We start from the raw sequence: 25,643 nt of genomic DNA, 5'->3' as shown, positions 1-25,643 counted from the left end.
GCACGACGGAAAAGAATGCAGCTGTGCCGTTTCCTGGCACTGCAGTGCTCTAAACGGCAGCAGTTGCATGTGTCGGGAGGAGCTGGCGCCACCGGCAGTCGTGGCCGAGTGGTTAAGGCGTCTGACTCGAAATCAGATTGCCTCTGGGAGCGTAGGTTCGAATCCTACCGGCTGCGTGCGATTTTGCGTACAAACGAGCACAAATTTTCGCACGCATGTTTAAGAATACTGATTTTCGCGGCGGCCCCTGCTTCCTGTGGCTATCGGTTCACCTCGCACGGAAGCTAGTAATGCAGAAAACCGTCGCAGGCCCACGAGCGCACCCCCGTCATTTTCTCGCGCCGTCGCCGTGTTCGTGAGTACGCAGACGTGCTTGAAAGTGTTGGACAGAGCGAGCATTCATTTCTTTTTAAGAATCGCAATTGAGTCATTCGAGTGCGGCACAGGCAGTGGTGCAGCGTTTCTTTTCGTAAGATCTCGCAGCTGCTTGAAAGTACGTCCATCGTTTAAGACGAGAGAAAACTAGCGTCAGCGGGAAGTCGGTGAAGTCGCCATTGGAGCCACAAGCCAGTAATTACGACACGCGAATCACTGCCACACATTGCAGCTGTACCATAATCCTTGGCAGGCGGACAGGGTAGCTGAGTCGGCAGAGCACTATGCCTTCAACCAAAAGGTCCCGCGTTCAAGCCCCTGTCCGGGCGAAAATTAATACACTGTCGTAACGGCTACTGCGCTGGCCACGGAAGCACTACTGAAACGAGTGAGGCCATGTCGTTTTCTGCCGTCAGGTTGCTTTAAAAGGAGCCGTTTTCACTTGTCGGCAGACGCTTGTGTGACCGGCAGTCGTGGCCGAGTGGTTAAGGCGTCTGACTAGAAATCAGATTCCCTCTGGGAGCGTAGGTTCGAGTCCTACCGACTGCGTTTCATTTTTGTGTCAAGAGGTGAAGAGCATCTCCAACGGAACCGTGAAATGAGCGAATACGTGGGAAACATTGCATTCGAGACGCTTGTGAATTTTCCAATCGCCCAGTGAGTGTCGAGAAAACACGTAGCTCCTCTGCTTCAACGTATGAGACGTAAAAACTGCTGCAATTTGATTTTACATCGTGTGTCAGTTTTCTTCGATAGTCTGTTACGAGCCTAGCGTGATGCGTTTGTAGACAGCATTTCAGAGGACGCTTAATTAGTAACAGCTCCATGCAACGATTGCCCAACAGTAAAGGACAAGAGGCAATGTGTCCGTAGCATAGTGGGAGGTGTAGTAACGTGAGGTGAGCCCGGATAGCTCAGTCGGTAGAGCATAAGGCATTTGACGTGAGGGTCCAGGGTTCAAGTCCCTGTGCGGGCGGAAATTTTAATACTTTGGTAGCGGCTCGCCTAGTAGCGGTGAAAGCACGACGGAAAAGAATGCAGCTGTGCCGTTTCCTGGCACTGCAGTGCTCTAAACGGCAGCAGTTGCATGTGTCGGGAGGAGCTGGCGCCACCGGCAGTCGTGGCCGAGTGGTTAAGGCGTCTGACTCGAAATCAGATTGCCTCTGGGAGCGTAGGTTCGAATCCTACCGGCTGCGTGCGATTTTGCGTACAAACGAGCACAAATTTTCGCACGCATGTTTAAGAATACTGATTTTCGCGGCGGCCCCTGCTTCCTGTGGCTATCGGTTCACCTCGCACGGAAGCTAGTAATGCAGAAAACCGTCGCAGGCCCACGAGCGCACCCCCGTCATTTTCTCGCGCCGTCGCCGTGTTCGTGAGTACGCAGACGTGCTTGAAAGTGTTGGACAGAGCGAGCATTCATTTCTTTTTAAGAATCGCAATTGAGTCATTCGAGTGCGGCACAGGCAGTGGTGCAGCGTTTCTTTTCGTAAGATCTCGCAGCTGCTTGAAAGTACGTCCATCGTTTAAGACGAGAGAAAACTAGCGTCAGCGGGAAGTCGGTGAAGTCGCCATTGGAGCCACAAGCCAGTAATTACGACACGCGAATCACTGCCACACATTGCAGCTGTACCATAATCCTTGGCAGGCGGACAGGGTAGCTGAGTCGGCAGAGCACTATGCCTTCAACCAAAAGGTCCCGCGTTCAAGCCCCTGTCCGGGCGAAAATTAATACACTGTCGTAACGGCTACTGCGCTGGCCACGGAAGCACTACTGAAACGAGTGAGGCCATGTCGTTTTCTGCCGTCAGGTTGCTTTAAAAGGAGCCGTTTTCACTTGTCGGCAGACGCTTGTGTGACCGGCAGTCGTGGCCGAGTGGTTAAGGCGTCTGACTAGAAATCAGATTCCCTCTGGGAGCGTAGGTTCGAGTCCTACCGACTGCGTTTCATTTTTGTGTCAAGAGGTGAAGAGCATCTCCAACGGAACCGTGAAATGAGCGAATACGTGGGAAACATTGCATTCGAGACGCTTGTGAATTTTCCAATCGCCCAGTGAGTGTCGAGAAAACACGTAGCTCCTCTGCTTCAACGTATGAGACGTAAAAACTGCTGCAATTTGATTTTACATCGTGTGTCAGTTTTCTTCGATAGTCTGTTACGAGCCTAGCGTGATGCGTTTGTAGACAGCATTTCAGAGGACGCTTAATTAGTAACAGCTCCATGCAACGATTGCCCAACAGTAAAGGACAAGAGGCAATGTGTCCGTAGCATAGTGGGAGGTGTAGTAACGTGAGGTGAGCCCGGATAGCTCAGTCGGTAGAGCATAAGGCATTTGACGTGAGGGTCCAGGGTTCAAGTCCCTGTGCGGGCGGAAATTTTAATACTTTGGTAGCGGCTCGCCTAGTAGCGGTGAAAGCACGACGGAAAAGAATGCAGCTGTGCCGTTTCCTGGCACTGCAGTGCTCTAAACGGCAGCAGTTGCATGTGTCGGGAGGAGCTGGCGCCACCGGCAGTCGTGGCCGAGTGGTTAAGGCGTCTGACTCGAAATCAGATTGCCTCTGGGAGCGTAGGTTCGAATCCTACCGGCTGCGTGCGATTTTGCGTACAAACGAGCACAAATTTTCGCACGCATGTTTAAGAATACTGATTTTCGCGGCGGCCCCTGCTTCCTGTGGCTATCGGTTCACCTCGCACGGAAGCTAGTAATGCAGAAAACCGTCGCAGGCCCACGAGCGCACCCCCGTCATTTTCTCGCGCCGTCGCCGTGTTCGTGAGTACGCAGACGTGCTTGAAAGTGTTGGACAGAGCGAGCATTCATTTCTTTTTAAGAATCGCAATTGAGTCATTCGAGTGCGGCACAGGCAGTGGTGCAGCGTTTCTTTTCGTAAGATCTCGCAGCTGCTTGAAAGTACGTCCATCGTTTAAGACGAGAGAAAACTAGCGTCAGCGGGAAGTCGGTGAAGTCGCCATTGGAGCCACAAGCCAGTAATTACGACACGCGAATCACTGCCACACATTGCAGCTGTACCATAATCCTTGGCAGGCGGACAGGGTAGCTGAGTCGGCAGAGCACTATGCCTTCAACCAAAAGGTCCCGCGTTCAAGCCCCTGTCCGGGCGAAAATTAATACACTGTCGTAACGGCTACTGCGCTGGCCACGGAAGCACTACTGAAACGAGTGAGGCCATGTCGTTTTCTGCCGTCAGGTTGCTTTAAAAGGAGCCGTTTTCACTTGTCGGCAGACGCTTGTGTGACCGGCAGTCGTGGCCGAGTGGTTAAGGCGTCTGACTAGAAATCAGATTCCCTCTGGGAGCGTAGGTTCGAGTCCTACCGACTGCGTTTCATTTTTGTGTCAAGAGGTGAAGAGCATCTCCAACGGAACCGTGAAATGAGCGAATACGTGGGAAACATTGCATTCGAGACGCTTGTGAATTTTCCAATCGCCCAGTGAGTGTCGAGAAAACACGTAGCTCCTCTGCTTCAACGTATGAGACGTAAAAACTGCTGCAATTTGATTTTACATCGTGTGTCAGTTTTCTTCGATAGTCTGTTACGAGCCTAGCGTGATGCGTTTGTAGACAGCATTTCAGAGGACGCTTAATTAGTAACAGCTCCATGCAACGATTGCCCAACAGTAAAGGACAAGAGGCAATGTGTCCGTAGCATAGTGGGAGGTGTAGTAACGTGAGGTGAGCCCGGATAGCTCAGTCGGTAGAGCATAAGGCATTTGACGTGAGGGTCCAGGGTTCAAGTCCCTGTGCGGGCGGAAATTTTAATACTTTGGTAGCGGCTCGCCTAGTAGCGGTGAAAGCACGACGGAAAAGAATGCAGCTGTGCCGTTTCCTGGCACTGCAGTGCTCTAAACGGCAGCAGTTGCATGTGTCGGGAGGAGCTGGCGCCACCGGCAGTCGTGGCCGAGTGGTTAAGGCGTCTGACTCGAAATCAGATTGCCTCTGGGAGCGTAGGTTCGAATCCTACCGGCTGCGTGCGATTTTGCGTACAAACGAGCACAAATTTTCGCACGCATGTTTAAGAATACTGATTTTCGCGGCGGCCCCTGCTTCCTGTGGCTATCGGTTCACCTCGCACGGAAGCTAGTAATGCAGAAAACCGTCGCAGGCCCACGAGCGCACCCCCGTCATTTTCTCGCGCCGTCGCCGTGTTCGTGAGTACGCAGACGTGCTTGAAAGTGTTGGACAGAGCGAGCATTCATTTCTTTTTAAGAATCGCAATTGAGTCATTCGAGTGCGGCACAGGCAGTGGTGCAGCGTTTCTTTTCGTAAGATCTCGCAGCTGCTTGAAAGTACGTCCATCGTTTAAGACGAGAGAAAACTAGCGTCAGCGGTGCGTCAGTGGGAAGTCGGTGAAGTCGCCATTGGAGCCACAAGCCAGTAATTACGACACGCGAATCACTGCCACACATTGCAGCTGTACCATAATCCTTGGCAGGCGGACAGGGTAGCTGAGTCGGCAGAGCACTATGCCTTCAACCAAAAGGTCCCGCGTTCAAGCCCCTGTCCGGGCGAAAATTAATACACTGTCGTAACGGCTACTGCGCTGGCCACGGAAGCACTACTGAAACGAGTGAGGCCATGTCGTTTTCTGCCGTCAGGTTGCTTTAAAAGGAGCCGTTTTCACTTGTCGGCAGACGCTTGTGTGACCGGCAGTCGTGGCCGAGTGGTTAAGGCGTCTGACTAGAAATCAGATTCCCTCTGGGAGCGTAGGTTCGAGTCCTACCGACTGCGTTTCATTTTTGTGTCAAGAGGTGAAGAGCATCTCCAACGGAACCGTGAAATGAGCGAATACGTGGGAAACATTGCATTCGAGACGCTTGTGAATTTTCCAATCGCCCAGTGAGTGTCGAGAAAACACGTAGCTCCTCTGCTTCAACGTATGAGACGTAAAAACTGCTGCAATTTGATTTTACATCGTGTGTCAGTTTTCTTCGATAGTCTGTTACGAGCCTAGCGTGATGCGTTTGTAGACAGCATTTCAGAGGACGCTTAATTAGTAACAGCTCCATGCAACGATTGCCCAACAGTAAAGGACAAGAGGCAATGTGTCCGTAGCATAGTGGGAGGTGTAGTAACGTGAGGTGAGCCCGGATAGCTCAGTCGGTAGAGCATAAGGCATTTGACGTGAGGGTCCAGGGTTCAAGTCCCTGTGCGGGCGGAAATTTTAATACTTTGGTAGCGGCTCGCCTAGTAGCGGTGAAAGCACGACGGAAAAGAATGCAGCTGTGCCGTTTCCTGGCACTGCAGTGCTCTAAACGGCAGCAGTTGCATGTGTCGGGAGGAGCTGGCGCCACCGGCAGTCGTGGCCGAGTGGTTAAGGCGTCTGACTCGAAATCAGATTGCCTCTGGGAGCGTAGGTTCGAATCCTACCGGCTGCGTGCGATTTTGCGTACAAACGAGCACAAATTTTCGCACGCATGTTTAAGAATACTGATTTTCGCGGCGGCCCCTGCTTCCTGTGGCTATCGGTTCACCTCGCACGGAAGCTAGTAATGCAGAAAACCGTCGCAGGCCCACGAGCGCACCCCCGTCATTTTCTCGCGCCGTCGCCGTGTTCGTGAGTACGCAGACGTGCTTGAAAGTGTTGGACAGAGCGAGCATTCATTTCTTTTTAAGAATCGCAATTGAGTCATTCGAGTGCGGCACAGGCAGTGGTGCAGCGTTTCTTTTCGTAAGATCTCGCAGCTGCTTGAAAGTACGTCCATCGTTTAAGACGAGAGAAAACTAGCGTCAGCGGTGCGTCAGTGGGAAGTCGGTGAAGTCGCCATTGGAGCCACAAGCCAGTAATTACGACACGCGAATCACTGCCACACATTGCAGCTGTACCATAATCCTTGGCAGGCGGACAGGGTAGCTGAGTCGGCAGAGCACTATGCCTTCAACCAAAAGGTCCCGCGTTCAAGCCCCTGTCCGGGCGAAAATTAATACACTGTCGTAACGGCTACTGCGCTGGCCACGGAAGCACTACTGAAACGAGTGAGGCCATGTCGTTTTCTGCCGTCAGGTTGCTTTAAAAGGAGCCGTTTTCACTTGTCGGCAGACGCTTGTGTGACCGGCAGTCGTGGCCGAGTGGTTAAGGCGTCTGACTAGAAATCAGATTCCCTCTGGGAGCGTAGGTTCGAGTCCTACCGACTGCGTTTCATTTTTGTGTCAAGAGGTGAAGAGCATCTCCAACGGAACCGTGAAATGAGCGAATACGTGGGAAACATTGCATTCGAGACGCTTGTGAATTTTCCAATCGCCCAGTGAGTGTCGAGAAAACACGTAGCTCCTCTGCTTCAACGTATGAGACGTAAAAACTGCTGCAATTTGATTTTACATCGTGTGTCAGTTTTCTTCGATAGTCTGTTACGAGCCTAGCGTGATGCGTTTGTAGACAGCATTTCAGAGGACGCTTAATTAGTAACAGCTCCATGCAACGATTGCCCAACAGTAAAGGACAAGAGGCAATGTGTCCGTAGCATAGTGGGAGGTGTAGTAACGTGAGGTGAGCCCGGATAGCTCAGTCGGTAGAGCATAAGGCATTTGACGTGAGGGTCCAGGGTTCAAGTCCCTGTGCGGGCGGAAATTTTAATACTTTGGTAGCGGCTCGCCTAGTAGCGGTGAAAGCACGACGGAAAAGAATGCAGCTGTGCCGTTTCCTGGCACTGCAGTGCTCTAAACGGCAGCAGTTGCATGTGTCGGGAGGAGCTGGCGCCACCGGCAGTCGTGGCCGAGTGGTTAAGGCGTCTGACTCGAAATCAGATTGCCTCTGGGAGCGTAGGTTCGAATCCTACCGGCTGCGTGCGATTTTGCGTACAAACGAGCACAAATTTTCGCACGCATGTTTAAGAATACTGATTTTCGCGGCGGCCCCTGCTTCCTGTGGCTATCGGTTCACCTCGCACGGAAGCTAGTAATGCAGAAAACCGTCGCAGGCCCACGAGCGCACCCCCGTCATTTTCTCGCGCCGTCGCCGTGTTCGTGAGTACGCAGACGTGCTTGAAAGTGTTGGACAGAGCGAGCATTCATTTCTTTTTAAGAATCGCAATTGAGTCATTCGAGTGCGGCACAGGCAGTGGTGCAGCGTTTCTTTTCGTAAGATCTCGCAGCTGCTTGAAAGTACGTCCATCGTTTAAGACGAGAGAAAACTAGCGTCAGCGGTGCGTCAGTGGGAAGTCGGTGAAGTCGCCATTGGAGCCACAAGCCAGTAATTACGACACGCGAATCACTGCCACACATTGCAGCTGTACCATAATCCTTGGCAGGCGGACAGGGTAGCTGAGTCGGCAGAGCACTATGCCTTCAACCAAAAGGTCCCGCGTTCAAGCCCCTGTCCGGGCGAAAATTAATACACTGTCGTAACGGCTACTGCGCTGGCCACGGAAGCACTACTGAAACGAGTGAGGCCATGTCGTTTTCTGCCGTCAGGTTGCTTTAAAAGGAGCCGTTTTCACTTGTCGGCAGACGCTTGTGTGACCGGCAGTCGTGGCCGAGTGGTTAAGGCGTCTGACTAGAAATCAGATTCCCTCTGGGAGCGTAGGTTCGAGTCCTACCGACTGCGTTTCATTTTTGTGTCAAGAGGTGAAGAGCATCTCCAACGGAACCGTGAAATGAGCGAATACGTGGGAAACATTGCGTTCGAGACGCTTGTGAATTTTCCAATCGCCCAGTGAGTGTCGAGAAAACACGTAGCTCCTCTGCTTCAACGTATGAGACGTAAAAACTGCTGCAATTTGATTTTACATCGTGTGTCAGTTTTCTTCGATAGTCTGTTACGAGCCTAGCGTGATGCGTTTGTAGACAGCATTTCAGAGGACGCTTAATTAGTAACAGCTCCATGCAACGATTGCCCAACAGTAAAGGACAAGAGGCAATGTGTCCGTAGCATAGTGGGAGGTGTAGTAACGTGAGGTGAGCCCGGATAGCTCAGTCGGTAGAGCATAAGGCATTTGACGTGAGGGTCCAGGGTTCAAGTCCCTGTGCGGGCGGAAATTTTAATACTTTGGTAGCGGCTCGCCTAGTAGCGGTGAAAGCACGACGGAAAAGAATGCAGCTGTGCCGTTTCCTGGCACTGCAGTGCTCTAAACGGCAGCAGTTGCATGTGTCGGGAGGAGCTGGCGCCACCGGCAGTCGTGGCCGAGTGGTTAAGGCGTCTGACTCGAAATCAGATTGCCTCTGGGAGCGTAGGTTCGAATCCTACCGGCTGCGTGCGATTTTGCGTACAAACGAGCACAAATTTTCGCACGCATGTTTAAGAATACTGATTTTCGCGGCGGCCCCTGCTTCCTGTGGCTATCGGTTCACCTCGCACGGAAGCTAGTAATGCAGAAAACCGTCGCAGGCCCACGAGCGCACCCCCGTCATTTTCTCGCGCCGTCGCCGTGTTCGTGAGTACGCAGACGTGCTTGAAAGTGTTGGACAGAGCGAGCATTCATTTCTTTTTAAGAATCGCAATTGAGTCATTCGAGTGCGGCACAGGCAGTGGTGCAGCGTTTCTTTTCGTAAGATCTCGCAGCTGCTTGAAAGTACGTCCATCGTTTAAGACGAGAGAAAACTAGCGTCAGCGGTGCGTCAGTGGGAAGTCGGTGAAGTCGCCATTGGAGCCACAAGCCAGTAATTACGACACGCGAATCACTGCCACACATTGCAGCTGTACCATAATCCTTGGCAGGCGGACAGGGTAGCTGAGTCGGCAGAGCACTATGCCTTCAACCAAAAGGTCCCGCGTTCAAGCCCCTGTCCGGGCGAAAATTAATACACTGTCGTAACGGCTACTGCGCTGGCCACGGAAGCACTACTGAAACGAGTGAGGCCATGTCGTTTTCTGCCGTCAGGTTGCTTTAAAAGGAGCCGTTTTCACTTGTCGGCAGACGCTTGTGTGACCGGCAGTCGTGGCCGAGTGGTTAAGGCGTCTGACTAGAAATCAGATTCCCTCTGGGAGCGTAGGTTCGAGTCCTACCGACTGCGTTTCATTTTTGTGTCAAGAGGTGAAGAGCATCTCCAACGGAACCGTGAAATGAGCGAATACGTGGGAAACATTGCATTCGAGACGCTTGTGAATTTTCCAATCGCCCAGTGAGTGTCGAGAAAACACGTAGCTCCTCTGCTTCAACGTATGAGACGTAAAAACTGCTGCAATTTGATTTTACATCGTGTGTCAGTTTTCTTCGATAGTCTGTTACGAGCCTAGCGTGATGCGTTTGTAGACAGCATTTCAGAGGACGCTTAATTAGTAACAGCTCCATGCAACGATTGCCCAACAGTAAAGGACAAGAGGCAATGTGTCCGTAGCATAGTGGGAGGTGTAGTAACGTGAGGTGAGCCCGGATAGCTCAGTCGGTAGAGCATAAGGCATTTGACGTGAGGGTCCAGGGTTCAAGTCCCTGTGCGGGCGGAAATTTTAATACTTTGGTAGCGGCTCGCCTAGTAGCGGTGAAAGCACGACGGAAAAGAATGCAGCTGTGCCGTTTCCTGGCACTGCAGTGCTCTAAACGGCAGCAGTTGCATGTGTCGGGAGGAGCTGGCGCCACCGGCAGTCGTGGCCGAGTGGTTAAGGCGTCTGACTCGAAATCAGATTGCCTCTGGGAGCGTAGGTTCGAATCCTACCGGCTGCGTGCGATTTTGCGTACAAACGAGCACAAATTTTCGCACGCATGTTTAAGAATACTGATTTTCGCGGCGGCCCCTGCTTCCTGTGGCTATCGGTTCACCTCGCACGGAAGCTAGTAATGCAGAAAACCGTCGCAGGCCCACGAGCGCACCCCCGTCATTTTCTCGCGCCGTCGCCGTGTTCGTGAGTACGCAGACGTGCTTGAAAGTGTTGGACAGAGCGAGCATTCATTTCTTTTTAAGAATCGCAATTGAGTCATTCGAGTGCGGCACAGGCAGTGGTGCAGCGTTTCTTTTCGTAAGATCTCGCAGCTGCTTGAAAGTACGTCCATCGTTTAAGACGAGAGAAAACTAGCGTCAGCGGTGCGTCAGTGGGAAGTCGGTGAAGTCGCCATTGGAGCCACAAGCCAGTAATTACGACACGCGAATCACTGCCACACATTGCAGCTGTACCATAATCCTTGGCAGGCGGACAGGGTAGCTGAGTCGGCAGAGCACTATGCCTTCAACCAAAAGGTCCCGCGTTCAAGCCCCTGTCCGGGCGAAAATTAATACACTGTCGTAACGGCTACTGCGCTGGCCACGGAAGCACTACTGAAACGAGTGAGGCCATGTCGTTTTCTGCCGTCAGGTTGCTTTAAAAGGAGCCGTTTTCACTTGTCGGCAGACGCTTGTGTGACCGGCAGTCGTGGCCGAGTGGTTAAGGCGTCTGACTAGAAATCAGATTCCCTCTGGGAGCGTAGGTTCGAGTCCTACCGACTGCGTTTCATTTTTGTGTCAAGAGGTGAAGAGCATCTCCAACGGAACCGTGAAATGAGCGAATACGTGGGAAACATTGCGTTCGAGACGCTTGTGAATTTTCCAATCGCCCAGTGAGTGTCGAGAAAACACGTAGCTCCTCTGCTTCAACGTATGAGACGTAAAAACTGCTGCAATTTGATTTTACATCGTGTGTCAGTTTTCTTCGATAGTCTGTTACGAGCCTAGCGTGATGCGTTTGTAGACAGCATTTCAGAGGACGCTTAATTAGTAACAGCTCCATGCAACGATTGCCCAACAGTAAAGGACAAGAGGCAATGTGTCCGTAGCATAGTGGGAGGTGTAGTAACGTGAGGTGAGCCCGGATAGCTCAGTCGGTAGAGCATAAGGCATTTGACGTGAGGGTCCAGGGTTCAAGTCCCTGTGCGGGCGGAAATTTTAATACTTTGGTAGCGGCTCGCCTAGTAGCGGTGAAAGCACGACGGAAAAGAATGCAGCTGTGCCGTTTCCTGGCACTGCAGTGCTCTAAACGGCAGCAGTTGCATGTGTCGGGAGGAGCTGGCGCCACCGGCAGTCGTGGCCGAGTGGTTAAGGCGTCTGACTCGAAATCAGATTGCCTCTGGGAGCGTAGGTTCGAATCCTACCGGCTGCGTGCGATTTTGCGTACAAACGAGCACAAATTTTCGCACGCATGTTTAAGAATACTGATTTTCGCGGCGGCCCCTGCTTCCTGTGGCTATCGGTTCACCTCGCACGGAAGCTAGTAATGCAGAAAACCGTCGCAGGCCCACGAGCGCACCCCCGTCATTTTCTCGCGCCGTCGCCGTGTTCGTGAGTACGCAGACGTGCTTGAAAGTGTTGGACAGAGCGAGCATTCATTTCTTTTTAAGAATCGCAATTGAGTCATTCGAGTGCGGCACAGGCAGTGGTGCAGCGTTTCTTTTCGTAAGATCTCGCAGCTGCTTGAAAGTACGTCCATCGTTTAAGACGAGAGAAAACTAGCGTCAGCGGTGCGTCAGTGGGAAGTCGGTGAAGTCGCCATTGGAGCCACAAGCCAGTAATTACGACACGCGAATCACTGCCACACATTGCAGCTGTACCATAATCCTTGGCAGGCGGACAGGGTAGCTGAGTCGGCAGAGCACTATGCCTTCAACCAAAAGGTCCCGCGTTCAAGCCCCTGTCCGGGCGAAAATTAATACACTGTCGTAACGGCTACTGCGCTGGCCACGGAAGCACTACTGAAACGAGTGAGGCCATGTCGTTTTCTGCCGTCAGGTTGCTTTAAAAGGAGCCGTTTTCACTTGTCGGCAGACGCTTGTGTGACCGGCAGTCGTGGCCGAGTGGTTAAGGCGTCTGACTAGAAATCAGATTCCCTCTGGGAGCGTAGGTTCGAGTCCTACCGACTGCGTTTCATTTTTGTGTCAAGAGGTGAAGAGCATCTCCAACGGAACCGTGAAATGAGCGAATACGTGGGAAACATTGCGTTCGAGACGCTTGTGAATTTTCCAATCGCCCAGTGAGTGTCGAGAAAACACGTAGCTCCTCTGCTTCAACGTATGAGACGTAAAAACTGCTGCAATTTGATTTTACATCGTGTGTCAGTTTTCTTCGATAGTCTGTTACGAGCCTAGCGTGATGCGTTTGTAGACAGCATTTCAGAGGACGCTTAATTAGTAACAGCTCCATGCAACGATTGCCCAACAGTAAAGGACAAGAGGCAATGTGTCCGTAGCATAGTGGGAGGTGTAGTAACGTGAGGTGAGCCCGGATAGCTCAGTCGGTAGAGCATAAGGCATTTGACGTGAGGGTCCAGGGTTCAAGTCCCTGTGCGGGCGGAAATTTTAATACTTTGGTAGCGGCTCGCCTAGTAGCGGTGAAAGCACGACGGAAAAGAATGCAGCTGTGCCGTTTCCTGGCACTGCAGTGCTCTAAACGGCAGCAGTTGCATGTGTCGGGAGGAGCTGGCGCCACCGGCAGTCGTGGCCGAGTGGTTAAGGCGTCTGACTCGAAATCAGATTGCCTCTGGGAGCGTAGGTTCGAATCCTACCGGCTGCGTGCGATTTTGCGTACAAACGAGCACAAATTTTCGCACGCATGTTTAAGAATACTGATTTTCGCGGCGGCCCCTGCTTCCTGTGGCTATCGGTTCACCTCGCACGGAAGCTAGTAATGCAGAAAACCGTCGCAGGCCCACGAGCGCACCCCCGTCATTTTCTCGCGCCGTCGCCGTGTTCGTGAGTACGCAGACGTGCTTGAAAGTGTTGGACAGAGCGAGCATTCATTTCTTTTTAAGAATCGCAATTGAGTCATTCGAGTGCGGCACAGGCAGTGGTGCAGCGTTTCTTTTCGTAAGATCTCGCAGCTGCTTGAAAGTACGTCCATCGTTTAAGACGAGAGAAAACTAGCGTCAGCGGTGCGTCAGTGGGAAGTCGGTGAAGTCGCCATTGGAGCCACAAGCCAGTAATTACGACACGCGAATCACTGCCACACATTGCAGCTGTACCATAATCCTTGGCAGGCGGACAGGGTAGCTGAGTCGGCAGAGCACTATGCCTTCAACCAAAAGGTCCCGCGTTCAAGCCCCTGTCCGGGCGAAAATTAATACACTGTCGTAACGGCTACTGCGCTGGCCACGGAAGCACTACTGAAACGAGTGAGGCCATGTCGTTTTCTGCCGTCAGGTTGCTTTAAAAGGAGCCGTTTTCACTTGTCGGCAGACGCTTGTGTGACCGGCAGTCGTGGCCGAGTGGTTAAGGCGTCTGACTAGAAATCAGATTCCCTCTGGGAGCGTAGGTTCGAGTCCTACCGACTGCGTTTCATTTTTGTGTCAAGAGGTGAAGAGCATCTCCAACGGAACCGTGAAATGAGCGAATACGTGGGAAACATTGCATTCGAGACGCTTGTGAATTTTCCAATCGCCCAGTGAGTGTCGAGAAAACACGTAGCTCCTCTGCTTCAACGTATGAGACGTAAAAACTGCTGCAATTTGATTTTACATCGTGTGTCAGTTTTCTTCGATAGTCTGTTACGAGCCTAGCGTGATGCGTTTGTAGACAGCATTTCAGAGGACGCTTAATTAGTAACAGCTCCATGCAACGATTGCCCAACAGTAAAGGACAAGAGGCAATGTGTCCGTAGCATAGTGGGAGGTGTAGTAACGTGAGGTGAGCCCGGATAGCTCAGTCGGTAGAGCATAAGGCATTTGACGTGAGGGTCCAGGGTTCAAGTCCCTGTGCGGGCGGAAATTTTAATACTTTGGTAGCGGCTCGCCTAGTAGCGGTGAAAGCACGACGGAAAAGAATGCAGCTGTGCCGTTTCCTGGCACTGCAGTGCTCTAAACGGCAGCAGTTGCATGTGTCGGGAGGAGCTGGCGCCACCGGCAGTCGTGGCCGAGTGGTTAAGGCGTCTGACTCGAAATCAGATTGCCTCTGGGAGCGTAGGTTCGAATCCTACCGGCTGCGTGCGATTTTGCGTACAAACGAGCACAAATTTTCGCACGCATGTTTAAGAATACTGATTTTCGCGGCGGCCCCTGCTTCCTGTGGCTATCGGTTCACCTCGCACGGAAGCTAGTAATGCAGAAAACCGTCGCAGGCCCACGAGCGCACCCCCGTCATTTTCTCGCGCCGTCGCCGTGTTCGTGAGTACGCAGACGTGCTTGAAAGTGTTGGACAGAGCGAGCATTCATTTCTTTTTAAGAATCGCAATTGAGTCATTCGAGTGCGGCACAGGCAGTGGTGCAGCGTTTCTTTTCGTAAGATCTCGCAGCTGCTTGAAAGTACGTCCATCGTTTAAGACGAGAGAAAACTAGCGTCAGCGGTGCGTCAGTGGGAAGTCGGTGAAGTCGCCATTGGAGCCACAAGCCAGTAATTACGACACGCGAATCACTGCCACACATTGCAGCTGTACCATAATCCTTGGCAGGCGGACAGGGTAGCTGAGTCGGCAGAGCACTATGCCTTCAACCAAAAGGTCCCGCGTTCAAGCCCCTGTCCGGGCGAAAATTAATACACTGTCGTAACGGCTACTGCGCTGGCCACGGAAGCACTACTGAAACGAGTGAGGCCATGTCGTTTTCTGCCGTCAGGTTGCTTTAAAAGGAGCCGTTTTCACTTGTCGGCAGACGCTTGTGTGACCGGCAGTCGTGGCCGAGTGGTTAAGGCGTCTGACTAGAAATCAGATTCCCTCTGGGAGCGTAGGTTCGAGTCCTACCGACTGCGTTTCATTTTTGTGTCAAGAGGTGAAGAGCATCTCCAACGGAACCGTGAAATGAGCGAATACGTGGGAAACATTGCATTCGAGACGCTTGTGAATTTTCCAATCGCCCAGTGAGTGTCGAGAAAACACGTAGCTCCTCTGCTTCAACGTATGAGACGTAAAAACTGCTGCAATTTGATTTTACATCGTGTGTCAGTTTTCTTCGATAGTCTGTTACGAGCCTAGCGTGATGCGTTTGTAGACAGCATTTCAGAGGACGCTTAATTAGTAACAGCTCCATGCAACGATTGCCCAACAGTAAAGGACAAGAGGCAATGTGTCCGTAGCATAGTGGGAGGTGTAGTAACGTGAGGTGAGCCCGGATAGCTCAGTCGGTAGAGCATAAGGCATTTGACGTGAGGGTCCAGGGTTCAAGTCCCTGTGCGGGCGGAAATTTTAATACTTTGGTAGCGGCTCGCCTAGTAGCGGTGAAAGCACGACGGAAAAGAATGCAGCTGTGCCGTTTCCTGGCACTGCAGTGCTCTAAACGGCAGCAGTTGCATGTGTCGGGAGGAGCTGGCGCCACCGGCAGTCGTGGCCGAGTGGTTAAGGCGTCTGACTCGAAATCAGATTGCCTCTGGGAGCGTAGGTTCGAATCCTACCGGCTGCGTGCGATTTTGCGTACAAACGAGCACAAATTTTCGCACGCATGTTTAAGAATACTGATTTTCGCGGCGGCCCCTGCTTCCTGTGGCTATCGGTTCACCTCGCACGGAAGCTAGTAATGCAGAAAACCGTCGCAGGCCCACGAGCGCACCCCCGTCATTTTCTCGCGCCGTCGCCGTGTTCGTGAGTACGCAGACGTGCTTGAAAGTGTTGGACAGAGCGAGCATTCATTTCTTTTTAAGAATCGCAATTGAGTCATTCGAGTGCGGCACAGGCAGTGGTGCAGCGTTTCTTTTCGTAAGATCTCGCAGCTGCTTGAAAGTACGTCCATCGTTTAAGACGAGAGAAAACTAGCGTCAGCGGTGCGTCAGTGGGAAGTCGGTGAAGTCGCCATTGGAGCCACAAGCCAGTAATTACGACACGCGAATCACTGCCACACATTGCAGCTGTACCATAATCCTTGGCAGGCGGACAGGGTAGCTGAGTCGGCAGAGCACTATGCCTTCAACCAAAAGGTCCCGCGTTCAAGCCCCTGTCCGGGCGAAAATTAATACACTGTCGTAACGGCTACTGCGCTGGCCACGGAAGCACTACTGAAACGAGTGAGGCCATGTCGTTTTCTGCCGTCAGGTTGCTTTAAAAGGAGCCGTTTTCACTTGTCGGCAGACGCTTGTGTGACCGGCAGTCGTGGCCGAGTGGTTAAGGCGTCTGACTAGAAATCAGATTCCCTCTGGGAGCGTAGGTTCGAGTCCTACCGACTGCGTTTCATTTTTGTGTCAAGAGGTGAAGAGCATCTCCAACGGAACCGTGAAATGAGCGAATACGTGGGAAACATTGCATTCGAGACGCTTGTGAATTTTCCAATCGCCCAGTGAGTGTCGAGAAAACACGTAGCTCCTCTGCTTCAACGTATGAGACGTAAAAACTGCTGCAATTTGATTTTACATCGTGTGTCAGTTTTCTTCGATAGTCTGTTACGAGCCTAGCGTGATGCGTTTGTAGACAGCATTTCAGAGGACGCTTAATTAGTAACAGCTCCATGCAACGATTGCCCAACAGTAAAGGACAAGAGGCAATGTGTCCGTAGCATAGTGGGAGGTGTAGTAACGTGAGGTGAGCCCGGATAGCTCAGTCGGTAGAGCATAAGGCATTTGACGTGAGGGTCCAGGGTTCAAGTCCCTGTGCGGGCGGAAATTTTAATACTTTGGTAGCGGCTCGCCTAGTAGCGGTGAAAGCACGACGGAAAAGAATGCAGCTGTGCCGTTTCCTGGCACTGCAGTGCTCTAAACGGCAGCAGTTGCATGTGTCGGGAGGAGCTGGCGCCACCGGCAGTCGTGGCCGAGTGGTTAAGGCGTCTGACTCGAAATCAGATTGCCTCTGGGAGCGTAGGTTCGAATCCTACCGGCTGCGTGCGATTTTGCGTACAAACGAGCACAAATTTTCGCACGCATGTTTAAGAATACTGATTTTCGCGGCGGCCCCTGCTTCCTGTGGCTATCGGTTCACCTCGCACGGAAGCTAGTAATGCAGAAAACCGTCGCAGGCCCACGAGCGCACCCCCGTCATTTTCTCGCGCCGTCGCCGTGTTCGTGAGTACGCAGACGTGCTTGAAAGTGTTGGACAGAGCGAGCATTCATTTCTTTTTAAGAATCGCAATTGAGTCATTCGAGTGCGGCACAGGCAGTGGTGCAGCGTTTCTTTTCGTAAGATCTCGCAGCTGCTTGAAAGTACGTCCATCGTTTAAGACGAGAGAAAACTAGCGTCAGCGGTGCGTCAGTGGGAAGTCGGTGAAGTCGCCATTGGAGCCACAAGCCAGTAATTACGACACGCGAATCACTGCCACACATTGCAGCTGTACCATAATCCTTGGCAGGCGGACAGGGTAGCTGAGTCGGCAGAGCACTATGCCTTCAACCAAAAGGTCCCGCGTTCAAGCCCCTGTCCGGGCGAAAATTAATACACTGTCGTAACGGCTACTGCGCTGGCCACGGAAGCACTACTGAAACGAGTGAGGCCATGTCGTTTTCTGCCGTCAGGTTGCTTTAAAAGGAGCCGTTTTCACTTGTCGGCAGACGCTTGTGTGACCGGCAGTCGTGGCCGAGTGGTTAAGGCGTCTGACTAGAAATCAGATTCCCTCTGGGAGCGTAGGTTCGAGTCCTACCGACTGCGTTTCATTTTTGTGTCAAGAGGTGAAGAGCATCTCCAACGGAACCGTGAAATGAGCGAATACGTGGGAAACATTGCATTCGAGACGCTTGTGAATTTTCCAATCGCCCAGTGAGTGTCGAGAAAACACGTAGCTCCTCTGCTTCAACGTATGAGACGTAAAAACTGCTGCAATTTGATTTTACATCGTGTGTCAGTTTTCTTCGATAGTCTGTTACGAGCCTAGCGTGATGCGTTTGTAGACAGCATTTCAGAGGACGCTTAATTAGTAACAGCTCCATGCAACGATTGCCCAACAGTAAAGGACAAGAGGCAATGTGTCCGTAGCATAGTGGGAGGTGTAGTAACGTGAGGTGAGCCCGGATAGCTCAGTCGGTAGAGCATAAGGCATTTGACGTGAGGGTCCAGGGTTCAAGTCCCTGTGCGGGCGGAAATTTTAATACTTTGGTAGCGGCTCGCCTAGTAGCGGTGAAAGCACGACGGAAAAGAATGCAGCTGTGCCGTTTCCTGGCACTGCAGTGCTCTAAACGGCAGCAGTTGCATGTGTCGGGAGGAGCTGGCGCCACCGGCAGTCGTGGCCGAGTGGTTAAGGCGTCTGACTCGAAATCAGATTGCCTCTGGGAGCGTAGGTTCGAATCCTACCGGCTGCGTGCGATTTTGCGTACAAACGAGCACAAATTTTCGCACGCATGTTTAAGAATACTGATTTTCGCGGCGGCCCCTGCTTCCTGTGGCTATCGGTTCACCTCGCACGGAAGCTAGTAATGCAGAAAACCGTCGCAGGCCCACGAGCGCACCCCCGTCATTTTCTCGCGCCGTCGCCGTGTTCGTGAGTACGCAGACGTGCTTGAAAGTGTTGGACAGAGCGAGCATTCATTTCTTTTTAAGAATCGCAATTGAGTCATTCGAGTGCGGCACAGGCAGTGGTGCAGCGTTTCTTTTCGTAAGATCTCGCAGCTGCTTGAAAGTACGTCCATCGTTTAAGACGAGAGAAAACTAGCGTCAGCGGTGCGTCAGTGGGAAGTCGGTGAAGTCGCCATTGGAGCCACAAGCCAGTAATTACGACACGCGAATCACTGCCACACATTGCAGCTGTACCATAATCCTTGGCAGGCGGACAGGGTAGCTGAGTCGGCAGAGCACTATGCCTTCAACCAAAAGGTCCCGCGTTCAAGCCCCTGTCCGGGCGAAAATTAATACACTGTCGTAACGGCTACTGCGCTGGCCACGGAAGCACTACTGAAACGAGTGAGGCCATGTCGTTTTCTGCCGTCAGGTTGCTTTAAAAGGAGCCGTTTTCACTTGTCGGCAGACGCTTGTGTGACCGGCAGTCGTGGCCGAGTGGTTAAGGCGTCTGACTAGAAATCAGATTCCCTCTGGGAGCGTAGGTTCGAGTCCTACCGACTGCGTTTCATTTTTGTGTCAAGAGGTGAAGAGCATCTCCAACGGAACCGTGAAATGAGCGAATACGTGGGAAACATTGCATTCGAGACGCTTGTGAATTTTCCAATCGCCCAGTGAGTGTCGAGAAAACACGTAGCTCCTCTGCTTCAACGTATGAGACGTAAAAACTGCTGCAATTTGATTTTACATCGTGTGTCAGTTTTCTTCGATAGTCTGTTACGAGCCTAGCGTGATGCGTTTGTAGACAGCATTTCAGAGGACGCTTAATTAGTAACAGCTCCATGCAACGATTGCCCAACAGTAAAGGACAAGAGGCAATGTGTCCGTAGCATAGTGGGAGGTGTAGTAACGTGAGGTGAGCCCGGATAGCTCAGTCGGTAGAGCATAAGGCATTTGACGTGAGGGTCCAGGGTTCAAGTCCCTGTGCGGGCGGAAATTTTAATACTTTGGTAGCGGCTCGCCTAGTAGCGGTGAAAGCACGACGGAAAAGAATGCAGCTGTGCCGTTTCCTGGCACTGCAGTGCTCTAAACGGCAGCAGTTGCATGTGTCGGGAGGAGCTGGCGCCACCGGCAGTCGTGGCCGAGTGGTTAAGGCGTCTGACTCGAAATCAGATTGCCTCTGGGAGCGTAGGTTCGAATCCTACCGGCTGCGTGCGATTTTGCGTACAAACGAGCACAAATTTTCGCACGCATGTTTAAGAATACTGATTTTCGCGGCGGCCCCTGCTTCCTGTGGCTATCGGTTCACCTCGCACGGAAGCTAGTAATGCAGAAAACCGTCGCAGGCCCACGAGCGCACCCCCGTCATTTTCTCGCGCCGTCGCCGTGTTCGTGAGTACGCAGACGTGCTTGAAAGTGTTGGACAGAGCGAGCATTCATTTCTTTTTAAGAATCGCAATTGAGTCATTCGAGTGCGGCACAGGCAGTGGTGCAGCGTTTCTTTTCGTAAGATCTCGCAGCTGCTTGAAAGTACGTCCATCGTTTAAGACGAGAGAAAACTAGCGTCAGCGGGAAGTCGGTGAAGTCGCCATTGGAGCCACAAGCCAGTAATTACGACACGCGAATCACTGCCACACATTGCAGCTGTACCATAATCCTTGGCAGGCGGACAGGGTAGCTGAGTCGGCAGAGCACTATGCCTTCAACCAAAAGGTCCCGCGTTCAAGCCCCTGTCCGGGCGAAAATTAATACACTGTCGTAACGGCTACTGCGCTGGCCACGGAAGCACTACTGAAACGAGTGAGGCCATGTCGTTTTCTGCCGTCAGGTTGCTTTAAAAGGAGCCGTTTTCACTTGTCGGCAGACGCTTGTGTGACCGGCAGTCGTGGCCGAGTGGTTAAGGCGTCTGACTAGAAATCAGATTCCCTCTGGGAGCGTAGGTTCGAGTCCTACCGACTGCGTTTCATTTTTGTGTCAAGAGGTGAAGAGCATCTCCAACGGAACCGTGAAATGAGCGAATACGTGGGAAACATTGCATTCGAGACGCTTGTGAATTTTCCAATCGCCCAGTGAGTGTCGAGAAAACACGTAGCTCCTCTGCTTCAACGTATGAGACGTAAAAACTGCTGCAATTTGATTTTACATCGTGTGTCAGTTTTCTTCGATAGTCTGTTACGAGCCTAGCGTGATGCGTTTGTAGACAGCATTTCAGAGGACGCTTAATTAGTAACAGCTCCATGCAACGATTGCCCAACAGTAAAGGACAAGAGGCAATGTGTCCGTAGCATAGTGGGAGGTGTAGTAACGTGAGGTGAGCCCGGATAGCTCAGTCGGTAGAGCATAAGGCATTTGACGTGAGGGTCCAGGGTTCAAGTCCCTGTGCGGGCGGAAATTTTAATACTTTGGTAGCGGCTCGCCTAGTAGCGGTGAAAGCACGACGGAAAAGAATGCAGCTGTGCCGTTTCCTGGCACTGCAGTGCTCTAAACGGCAGCAGTTGCATGTGTCGGGAGGAGCTGGCGCCACCGGCAGTCGTGGCCGAGTGGTTAAGGCGTCTGACTCGAAATCAGATTGCCTCTGGGAGCGTAGGTTCGAATCCTACCGGCTGCGTGCGATTTTGCGTACAAACGAGCACAAATTTTCGCACGCATGTTTAAGAATACTGATTTTCGCGGCGGCCCCTGCTTCCTGTGGCTATCGGTTCACCTCGCACGGAAGCTAGTAATGCAGAAAACCGTCGCAGGCCCACGAGCGCACCCCCGTCATTTTCTCGCGCCGTCGCCGTGTTCGTGAGTACGCAGACGTGCTTGAAAGTGTTGGACAGAGCGAGCATTCATTTCTTTTTAAGAATCGCAATTGAGTCATTCGAGTGCGGCACAGGCAGTGGTGCAGCGTTTCTTTTCGTAAGATCTCGCAGCTGCTTGAAAGTACGTCCATCGTTTAAGACGAGAGAAAACTAGCGTCAGCGGTGCGTCAGTGGGAAGTCGGTGAAGTCGCCATTGGAGCCACAAGCCAGTAATTACGACACGCGAATCACTGCCACACATTGCAGCTGTACCATAATCCTTGGCAGGCGGACAGGGTAGCTGAGTCGGCAGAGCACTATGCCTTCAACCAAAAGGTCCCGCGTTCAAGCCCCTGTCCGGGCGAAAATTAATACACTGTCGTAACGGCTACTGCGCTGGCCACGGAAGCACTACTGAAACGAGTGAGGCCATGTCGTTTTCTGCCGTCAGGTTGCTTTAAAAGGAGCCGTTTTCACTTGTCGGCAGACGCTTGTGTGACCGGCAGTCGTGGCCGAGTGGTTAAGGCGTCTGACTAGAAATCAGATTCCCTCTGGGAGCGTAGGTTCGAGTCCTACCGACTGCGTTTCATTTTTGTGTCAAGAGGTGAAGAGCATCTCCAACGGAACCGTGAAATGAGCGAATACGTGGGAAACATTGCATTCGAGACGCTTGTGAATTTTCCAATCGCCCAGTGAGTGTCGAGAAAACACGTAGCTCCTCTGCTTCAACGTATGAGACGTAAAAACTGCTGCAATTTGATTTTACATCGTGTGTCAGTTTTCTTCGATAGTCTGTTACGAGCCTAGCGTGATGCGTTTGTAGACAGCATTTCAGAGGACGCTTAATTAGTAACAGCTCCATGCAACGATTGCCCAACAGTAAAGGACAAGAGGCAATGTGTCCGTAGCATAGTGGGAGGTGTAGTAACGTGAGGTGAGCCCGGATAGCTCAGTCGGTAGAGCATAAGGCATTTGACGTGAGGGTCCAGGGTTCAAGTCCCTGTGCGGGCGGAAATTTTAATACTTTGGTAGCGGCTCGCCTAGTAGCGGTGAAAGCACGACGGAAAAGAATGCAGCTGTGCCGTTTCCTGGCACTGCAGTGCTCTAAACGGCAGCAGTTGCATGTGTCGGGAGGAGCTGGCGCCACCGGCAGTCGTGGCCGAGTGGTTAAGGCGTCTGACTCGAAATCAGATTGCCTCTGGGAGCGTAGGTTCGAATCCTACCGGCTGCGTGCGATTTTGCGTACAAACGAGCACAAATTTTCGCACGCATGTTTAAGAATACTGATTTTCGCGGCGGCCCCTGCTTCCTGTGGCTATCGGTTCACCTCGCACGGAAGCTAGTAATGCAGAAAACCGTCGCAGGCCCACGAGCGCACCCCCGTCATTTTCTCGCGCCGTCGCCGTGTTCGTGAGTACGCAGACGTGCTTGAAAGTGTTGGACAGAGCGAGCATTCATTTCTTTTTAAGAATCGCAATTGAGTCATTCGAGTGCGGCACAGGCAGTGGTGCAGCGTTTCTTTTCGTAAGATCTCGCAGCTGCTTGAAAGTACGTCCATCGTTTAAGACGAGAGAAAACTAGCGTCAGCGGTGCGTCAGTGGGAAGTCGGTGAAGTCGCCATTGGAGCCACAAGCCAGTAATTACGACACGCGAATCACTGCCACACATTGCAGCTGTACCATAATCCTTGGCAGGCGGACAGGGTAGCTGAGTCGGCAGAGCACTATGCCTTCAACCAAAAGGTCCCGCGTTCAAGCCCCTGTCCGGGCGAAAATTAATACACTGTCGTAACGGCTACTGCGCTGGCCACGGAAGCACTACTGAAACGAGTGAGGCCATGTCGTTTTCTGCCGTCAGGTTGCTTTAAAAGGAGCCGTTTTCACTTGTCGGCAGACGCTTGTGTGACCGGCAGTCGTGGCCGAGTGGTTAAGGCGTCTGACTAGAAATCAGATTCCCTCTGGGAGCGTAGGTTCGAGTCCTACCGACTGCGTTTCATTTTTGTGTCAAGAGGTGAAGAGCATCTCCAACGGAACCGTGAAATGAGCGAATACGTGGGAAACATTGCATTCGAGACGCTTGTGAATTTTCCAATCGCCCAGTGAGTGTCGAGAAAACACGTAGCTCCTCTGCTTCAACGTATGAGACGTAAAAACTGCTGCAATTTGATTTTACATCGTGTGTCAGTTTTCTTCGATAGTCTGTTACGAGCCTAGCGTGATGCGTTTGTAGACAGCATTTCAGAGGACGCTTAATTAGTAACAGCTCCATGCAACGATTGCCCAACAGTAAAGGACAAGAGGCAATGTGTCCGTAGCATAGTGGGAGGTGTAGTAACGTGAGGTGAGCCCGGATAGCTCAGTCGGTAGAGCATAAGGCATTTGACGTGAGGGTCCAGGGTTCAAGTCCCTGTGCGGGCGGAAATTTTAATACTTTGGTAGCGGCTCGCCTAGTAGCGGTGAAAGCACGACGGAAAAGAATGCAGCTGTGCCGTTTCCTGGCACTGCAGTGCTCTAAACGGCAGCAGTTGCATGTGTCGGGAGGAGCTGGCGCCACCGGCAGTCGTGGCCGAGTGGTTAAGGCGTCTGACTCGAAATCAGATTGCCTCTGGGAGCGTAGGTTCGAATCCTACCGGCTGCGTGCGATTTTGCGTACAAACGAGCACAAATTTTCGCACGCATGTTTAAGAATACTGATTTTCGCGGCGGCCCCTGCTTCCTGTGGCTATCGGTTCACCTCGCACGGAAGCTAGTAATGCAGAAAACCGTCGCAGGCCCACGAGCGCACCCCCGTCATTTTCTCGCGCCGTCGCCGTGTTCGTGAGTACGCAGACGTGCTTGAAAGTGTTGGACAGAGCGAGCATTCATTTCTTTTTAAGAATCGCAATTGAGTCATTCGAGTGCGGCACAGGCAGTGGTGCAGCGTTTCTTTTCGTAAGATCTCGCAGCTGCTTGAAAGTACGTCCATCGTTTAAGACGAGAGAAAACTAGCGTCAGCGGTGCGTCAGTGGGAAGTCGGTGAAGTCGCCATTGGAGCCACAAGCCAGTAATTACGACACGCGAATCACTGCCACACATTGCAGCTGTACCATAATCCTTGGCAGGCGGACAGGGTAGCTGAGTCGGCAGAGCACTATGCCTTCAACCAAAAGGTCCCGCGTTCAAGCCCCTGTCCGGGCGAAAATTAATACACTGTCGTAACGGCTACTGCGCTGGCCACGGAAGCACTACTGAAACGAGTGAGGCCATGTCGTTTTCTGCCGTCAGGTTGCTTTAAAAGGAGCCGTTTTCACTTGTCGGCAGACGCTTGTGTGACCGGCAGTCGTGGCCGAGTGGTTAAGGCGTCTGACTAGAAATCAGATTCCCTCTGGGAGCGTAGGTTCGAGTCCTACCGACTGCGTTTCATTTTTGTGTCAAGAGGTGAAGAGCATCTCCAACGGAACCGTGAAATGAGCGAATACGTGGGAAACATTGCATTCGAGACGCTTGTGAATTTTCCAATCGCCCAGTGAGTGTCGAGAAAACACGTAGCTCCTCTGCTTCAACGTATGAGACGTAAAAACTGCTGCAATTTGATTTTACATCGTGTGTCAGTTTTCTTCGATAGTCTGTTACGAGCCTAGCGTGATGCGTTTGTAGACAGCATTTCAGAGGACGCTTAATTAGTAACAGCTCCATGCAACGATTGCCCAACAGTAAAGGACAAGAGGCAATGTGTCCGTAGCATAGTGGGAGGTGTAGTAACGTGAGGTGAGCCCGGATAGCTCAGTCGGTAGAGCATAAGGCATTTGACGTGAGGGTCCAGGGTTCAAGTCCCTGTGCGGGCGGAAATTTTAATACTTTGGTAGCGGCTCGCCTAGTAGCGGTGAAAGCACGACGGAAAAGAATGCAGCTGTGCCGTTTCCTGGCACTGCAGTGCTCTAAACGGCAGCAGTTGCATGTGTCGGGAGGAGCTGGCGCCACCGGCAGTCGTGGCCGAGTGGTTAAGGCGTCTGACTCGAAATCAGATTGCCTCTGGGAGCGTAGGTTCGAATCCTACCGGCTGCGTGCGATTTTGCGTACAAACGAGCACAAATTTTCGCACGCATGTTTAAGAATACTGATTTTCGCGGCGGCCCCTGCTTCCTGTGGCTATCGGTTCACCTCGCACGGAAGCTAGTAATGCAGAAAACCGTCGCAGGCCCACGAGCGCACCCCCGTCATTTTCTCGCGCCGTCGCCGTGTTCGTGAGTACGCAGACGTGCTTGAAA

General features: G+C 52.1%; 37 non-coding genes across 37 annotated transcripts; all 37 read left to right on the top strand.

The window, feature by feature from the left end:
- Positions 1–94: 94 nt before the first annotated feature.
- On the top strand, positions 95–176 carry Trnas-cga (transfer RNA serine (anticodon CGA)). Its single transcript has one exon. It is a non-coding gene; the product is annotated as a tRNA-Ser (tRNA).
- A 666-nt stretch (positions 177–842) lies between these two features.
- Positions 843–924, top strand: Trnas-aga (transfer RNA serine (anticodon AGA)). Its single transcript has one exon. It is a non-coding gene; the product is annotated as a tRNA-Ser (tRNA).
- Positions 925–1,489: 565 nt separating this feature from the next.
- Trnas-cga (transfer RNA serine (anticodon CGA)) lies at positions 1,490–1,571 on the top strand. The gene has a single exon. It is a non-coding gene; the product is annotated as a tRNA-Ser (tRNA).
- A 666-nt stretch (positions 1,572–2,237) lies between these two features.
- On the top strand, positions 2,238–2,319 carry Trnas-aga (transfer RNA serine (anticodon AGA)). The gene has a single exon. It is a non-coding gene; the product is annotated as a tRNA-Ser (tRNA).
- A 565-nt stretch (positions 2,320–2,884) lies between these two features.
- Positions 2,885–2,966, top strand: Trnas-cga (transfer RNA serine (anticodon CGA)). Its single transcript has one exon. It is a non-coding gene; the product is annotated as a tRNA-Ser (tRNA).
- Positions 2,967–3,632: 666 nt separating this feature from the next.
- Trnas-aga (transfer RNA serine (anticodon AGA)) lies at positions 3,633–3,714 on the top strand. The gene has a single exon. It is a non-coding gene; the product is annotated as a tRNA-Ser (tRNA).
- Positions 3,715–4,279: 565 nt separating this feature from the next.
- Positions 4,280–4,361, top strand: Trnas-cga (transfer RNA serine (anticodon CGA)). Its single transcript has one exon. It is a non-coding gene; the product is annotated as a tRNA-Ser (tRNA).
- A 677-nt stretch (positions 4,362–5,038) lies between these two features.
- Trnas-aga (transfer RNA serine (anticodon AGA)) lies at positions 5,039–5,120 on the top strand. The gene has a single exon. It is a non-coding gene; the product is annotated as a tRNA-Ser (tRNA).
- Positions 5,121–5,685: 565 nt separating this feature from the next.
- Positions 5,686–5,767, top strand: Trnas-cga (transfer RNA serine (anticodon CGA)). The gene has a single exon. It is a non-coding gene; the product is annotated as a tRNA-Ser (tRNA).
- Positions 5,768–6,444: 677 nt separating this feature from the next.
- Positions 6,445–6,526, top strand: Trnas-aga (transfer RNA serine (anticodon AGA)). Its single transcript has one exon. It is a non-coding gene; the product is annotated as a tRNA-Ser (tRNA).
- A 565-nt stretch (positions 6,527–7,091) lies between these two features.
- On the top strand, positions 7,092–7,173 carry Trnas-cga (transfer RNA serine (anticodon CGA)). The gene has a single exon. It is a non-coding gene; the product is annotated as a tRNA-Ser (tRNA).
- A 677-nt stretch (positions 7,174–7,850) lies between these two features.
- Trnas-aga (transfer RNA serine (anticodon AGA)) lies at positions 7,851–7,932 on the top strand. Its single transcript has one exon. It is a non-coding gene; the product is annotated as a tRNA-Ser (tRNA).
- Positions 7,933–8,497: 565 nt separating this feature from the next.
- Trnas-cga (transfer RNA serine (anticodon CGA)) lies at positions 8,498–8,579 on the top strand. Its single transcript has one exon. It is a non-coding gene; the product is annotated as a tRNA-Ser (tRNA).
- Positions 8,580–9,256: 677 nt separating this feature from the next.
- Positions 9,257–9,338, top strand: Trnas-aga (transfer RNA serine (anticodon AGA)). Its single transcript has one exon. It is a non-coding gene; the product is annotated as a tRNA-Ser (tRNA).
- A 565-nt stretch (positions 9,339–9,903) lies between these two features.
- On the top strand, positions 9,904–9,985 carry Trnas-cga (transfer RNA serine (anticodon CGA)). Its single transcript has one exon. It is a non-coding gene; the product is annotated as a tRNA-Ser (tRNA).
- Positions 9,986–10,662: 677 nt separating this feature from the next.
- Trnas-aga (transfer RNA serine (anticodon AGA)) lies at positions 10,663–10,744 on the top strand. The gene has a single exon. It is a non-coding gene; the product is annotated as a tRNA-Ser (tRNA).
- Positions 10,745–11,309: 565 nt separating this feature from the next.
- Positions 11,310–11,391, top strand: Trnas-cga (transfer RNA serine (anticodon CGA)). The gene has a single exon. It is a non-coding gene; the product is annotated as a tRNA-Ser (tRNA).
- Positions 11,392–12,068: 677 nt separating this feature from the next.
- Trnas-aga (transfer RNA serine (anticodon AGA)) lies at positions 12,069–12,150 on the top strand. The gene has a single exon. It is a non-coding gene; the product is annotated as a tRNA-Ser (tRNA).
- A 565-nt stretch (positions 12,151–12,715) lies between these two features.
- Trnas-cga (transfer RNA serine (anticodon CGA)) lies at positions 12,716–12,797 on the top strand. The gene has a single exon. It is a non-coding gene; the product is annotated as a tRNA-Ser (tRNA).
- A 677-nt stretch (positions 12,798–13,474) lies between these two features.
- Trnas-aga (transfer RNA serine (anticodon AGA)) lies at positions 13,475–13,556 on the top strand. Its single transcript has one exon. It is a non-coding gene; the product is annotated as a tRNA-Ser (tRNA).
- Positions 13,557–14,121: 565 nt separating this feature from the next.
- Trnas-cga (transfer RNA serine (anticodon CGA)) lies at positions 14,122–14,203 on the top strand. Its single transcript has one exon. It is a non-coding gene; the product is annotated as a tRNA-Ser (tRNA).
- Positions 14,204–14,880: 677 nt separating this feature from the next.
- On the top strand, positions 14,881–14,962 carry Trnas-aga (transfer RNA serine (anticodon AGA)). Its single transcript has one exon. It is a non-coding gene; the product is annotated as a tRNA-Ser (tRNA).
- A 565-nt stretch (positions 14,963–15,527) lies between these two features.
- Trnas-cga (transfer RNA serine (anticodon CGA)) lies at positions 15,528–15,609 on the top strand. Its single transcript has one exon. It is a non-coding gene; the product is annotated as a tRNA-Ser (tRNA).
- Positions 15,610–16,286: 677 nt separating this feature from the next.
- Positions 16,287–16,368, top strand: Trnas-aga (transfer RNA serine (anticodon AGA)). Its single transcript has one exon. It is a non-coding gene; the product is annotated as a tRNA-Ser (tRNA).
- Positions 16,369–16,933: 565 nt separating this feature from the next.
- On the top strand, positions 16,934–17,015 carry Trnas-cga (transfer RNA serine (anticodon CGA)). Its single transcript has one exon. It is a non-coding gene; the product is annotated as a tRNA-Ser (tRNA).
- Positions 17,016–17,692: 677 nt separating this feature from the next.
- Positions 17,693–17,774, top strand: Trnas-aga (transfer RNA serine (anticodon AGA)). Its single transcript has one exon. It is a non-coding gene; the product is annotated as a tRNA-Ser (tRNA).
- A 565-nt stretch (positions 17,775–18,339) lies between these two features.
- Positions 18,340–18,421, top strand: Trnas-cga (transfer RNA serine (anticodon CGA)). The gene has a single exon. It is a non-coding gene; the product is annotated as a tRNA-Ser (tRNA).
- Positions 18,422–19,098: 677 nt separating this feature from the next.
- On the top strand, positions 19,099–19,180 carry Trnas-aga (transfer RNA serine (anticodon AGA)). The gene has a single exon. It is a non-coding gene; the product is annotated as a tRNA-Ser (tRNA).
- Positions 19,181–19,745: 565 nt separating this feature from the next.
- Trnas-cga (transfer RNA serine (anticodon CGA)) lies at positions 19,746–19,827 on the top strand. Its single transcript has one exon. It is a non-coding gene; the product is annotated as a tRNA-Ser (tRNA).
- A 666-nt stretch (positions 19,828–20,493) lies between these two features.
- On the top strand, positions 20,494–20,575 carry Trnas-aga (transfer RNA serine (anticodon AGA)). Its single transcript has one exon. It is a non-coding gene; the product is annotated as a tRNA-Ser (tRNA).
- Positions 20,576–21,140: 565 nt separating this feature from the next.
- Positions 21,141–21,222, top strand: Trnas-cga (transfer RNA serine (anticodon CGA)). Its single transcript has one exon. It is a non-coding gene; the product is annotated as a tRNA-Ser (tRNA).
- Positions 21,223–21,899: 677 nt separating this feature from the next.
- On the top strand, positions 21,900–21,981 carry Trnas-aga (transfer RNA serine (anticodon AGA)). The gene has a single exon. It is a non-coding gene; the product is annotated as a tRNA-Ser (tRNA).
- A 565-nt stretch (positions 21,982–22,546) lies between these two features.
- Trnas-cga (transfer RNA serine (anticodon CGA)) lies at positions 22,547–22,628 on the top strand. Its single transcript has one exon. It is a non-coding gene; the product is annotated as a tRNA-Ser (tRNA).
- Positions 22,629–23,305: 677 nt separating this feature from the next.
- Trnas-aga (transfer RNA serine (anticodon AGA)) lies at positions 23,306–23,387 on the top strand. The gene has a single exon. It is a non-coding gene; the product is annotated as a tRNA-Ser (tRNA).
- A 565-nt stretch (positions 23,388–23,952) lies between these two features.
- On the top strand, positions 23,953–24,034 carry Trnas-cga (transfer RNA serine (anticodon CGA)). The gene has a single exon. It is a non-coding gene; the product is annotated as a tRNA-Ser (tRNA).
- A 677-nt stretch (positions 24,035–24,711) lies between these two features.
- On the top strand, positions 24,712–24,793 carry Trnas-aga (transfer RNA serine (anticodon AGA)). The gene has a single exon. It is a non-coding gene; the product is annotated as a tRNA-Ser (tRNA).
- Positions 24,794–25,358: 565 nt separating this feature from the next.
- Positions 25,359–25,440, top strand: Trnas-cga (transfer RNA serine (anticodon CGA)). Its single transcript has one exon. It is a non-coding gene; the product is annotated as a tRNA-Ser (tRNA).
- The last annotated feature ends 203 nt before the right edge of the window (positions 25,441–25,643 follow it).

This window comes from Schistocerca cancellata, unplaced genomic scaffold (assembly GCF_023864275.1).
Source record: "Schistocerca cancellata isolate TAMUIC-IGC-003103 unplaced genomic scaffold, iqSchCanc2.1 HiC_scaffold_40, whole genome shotgun sequence".
NCBI classification, from domain to species: Eukaryota; Metazoa; Arthropoda; class Insecta; order Orthoptera; family Acrididae; genus Schistocerca; species Schistocerca cancellata.
This window is presented reverse-complemented; position numbering and strand designations above follow the sequence as displayed.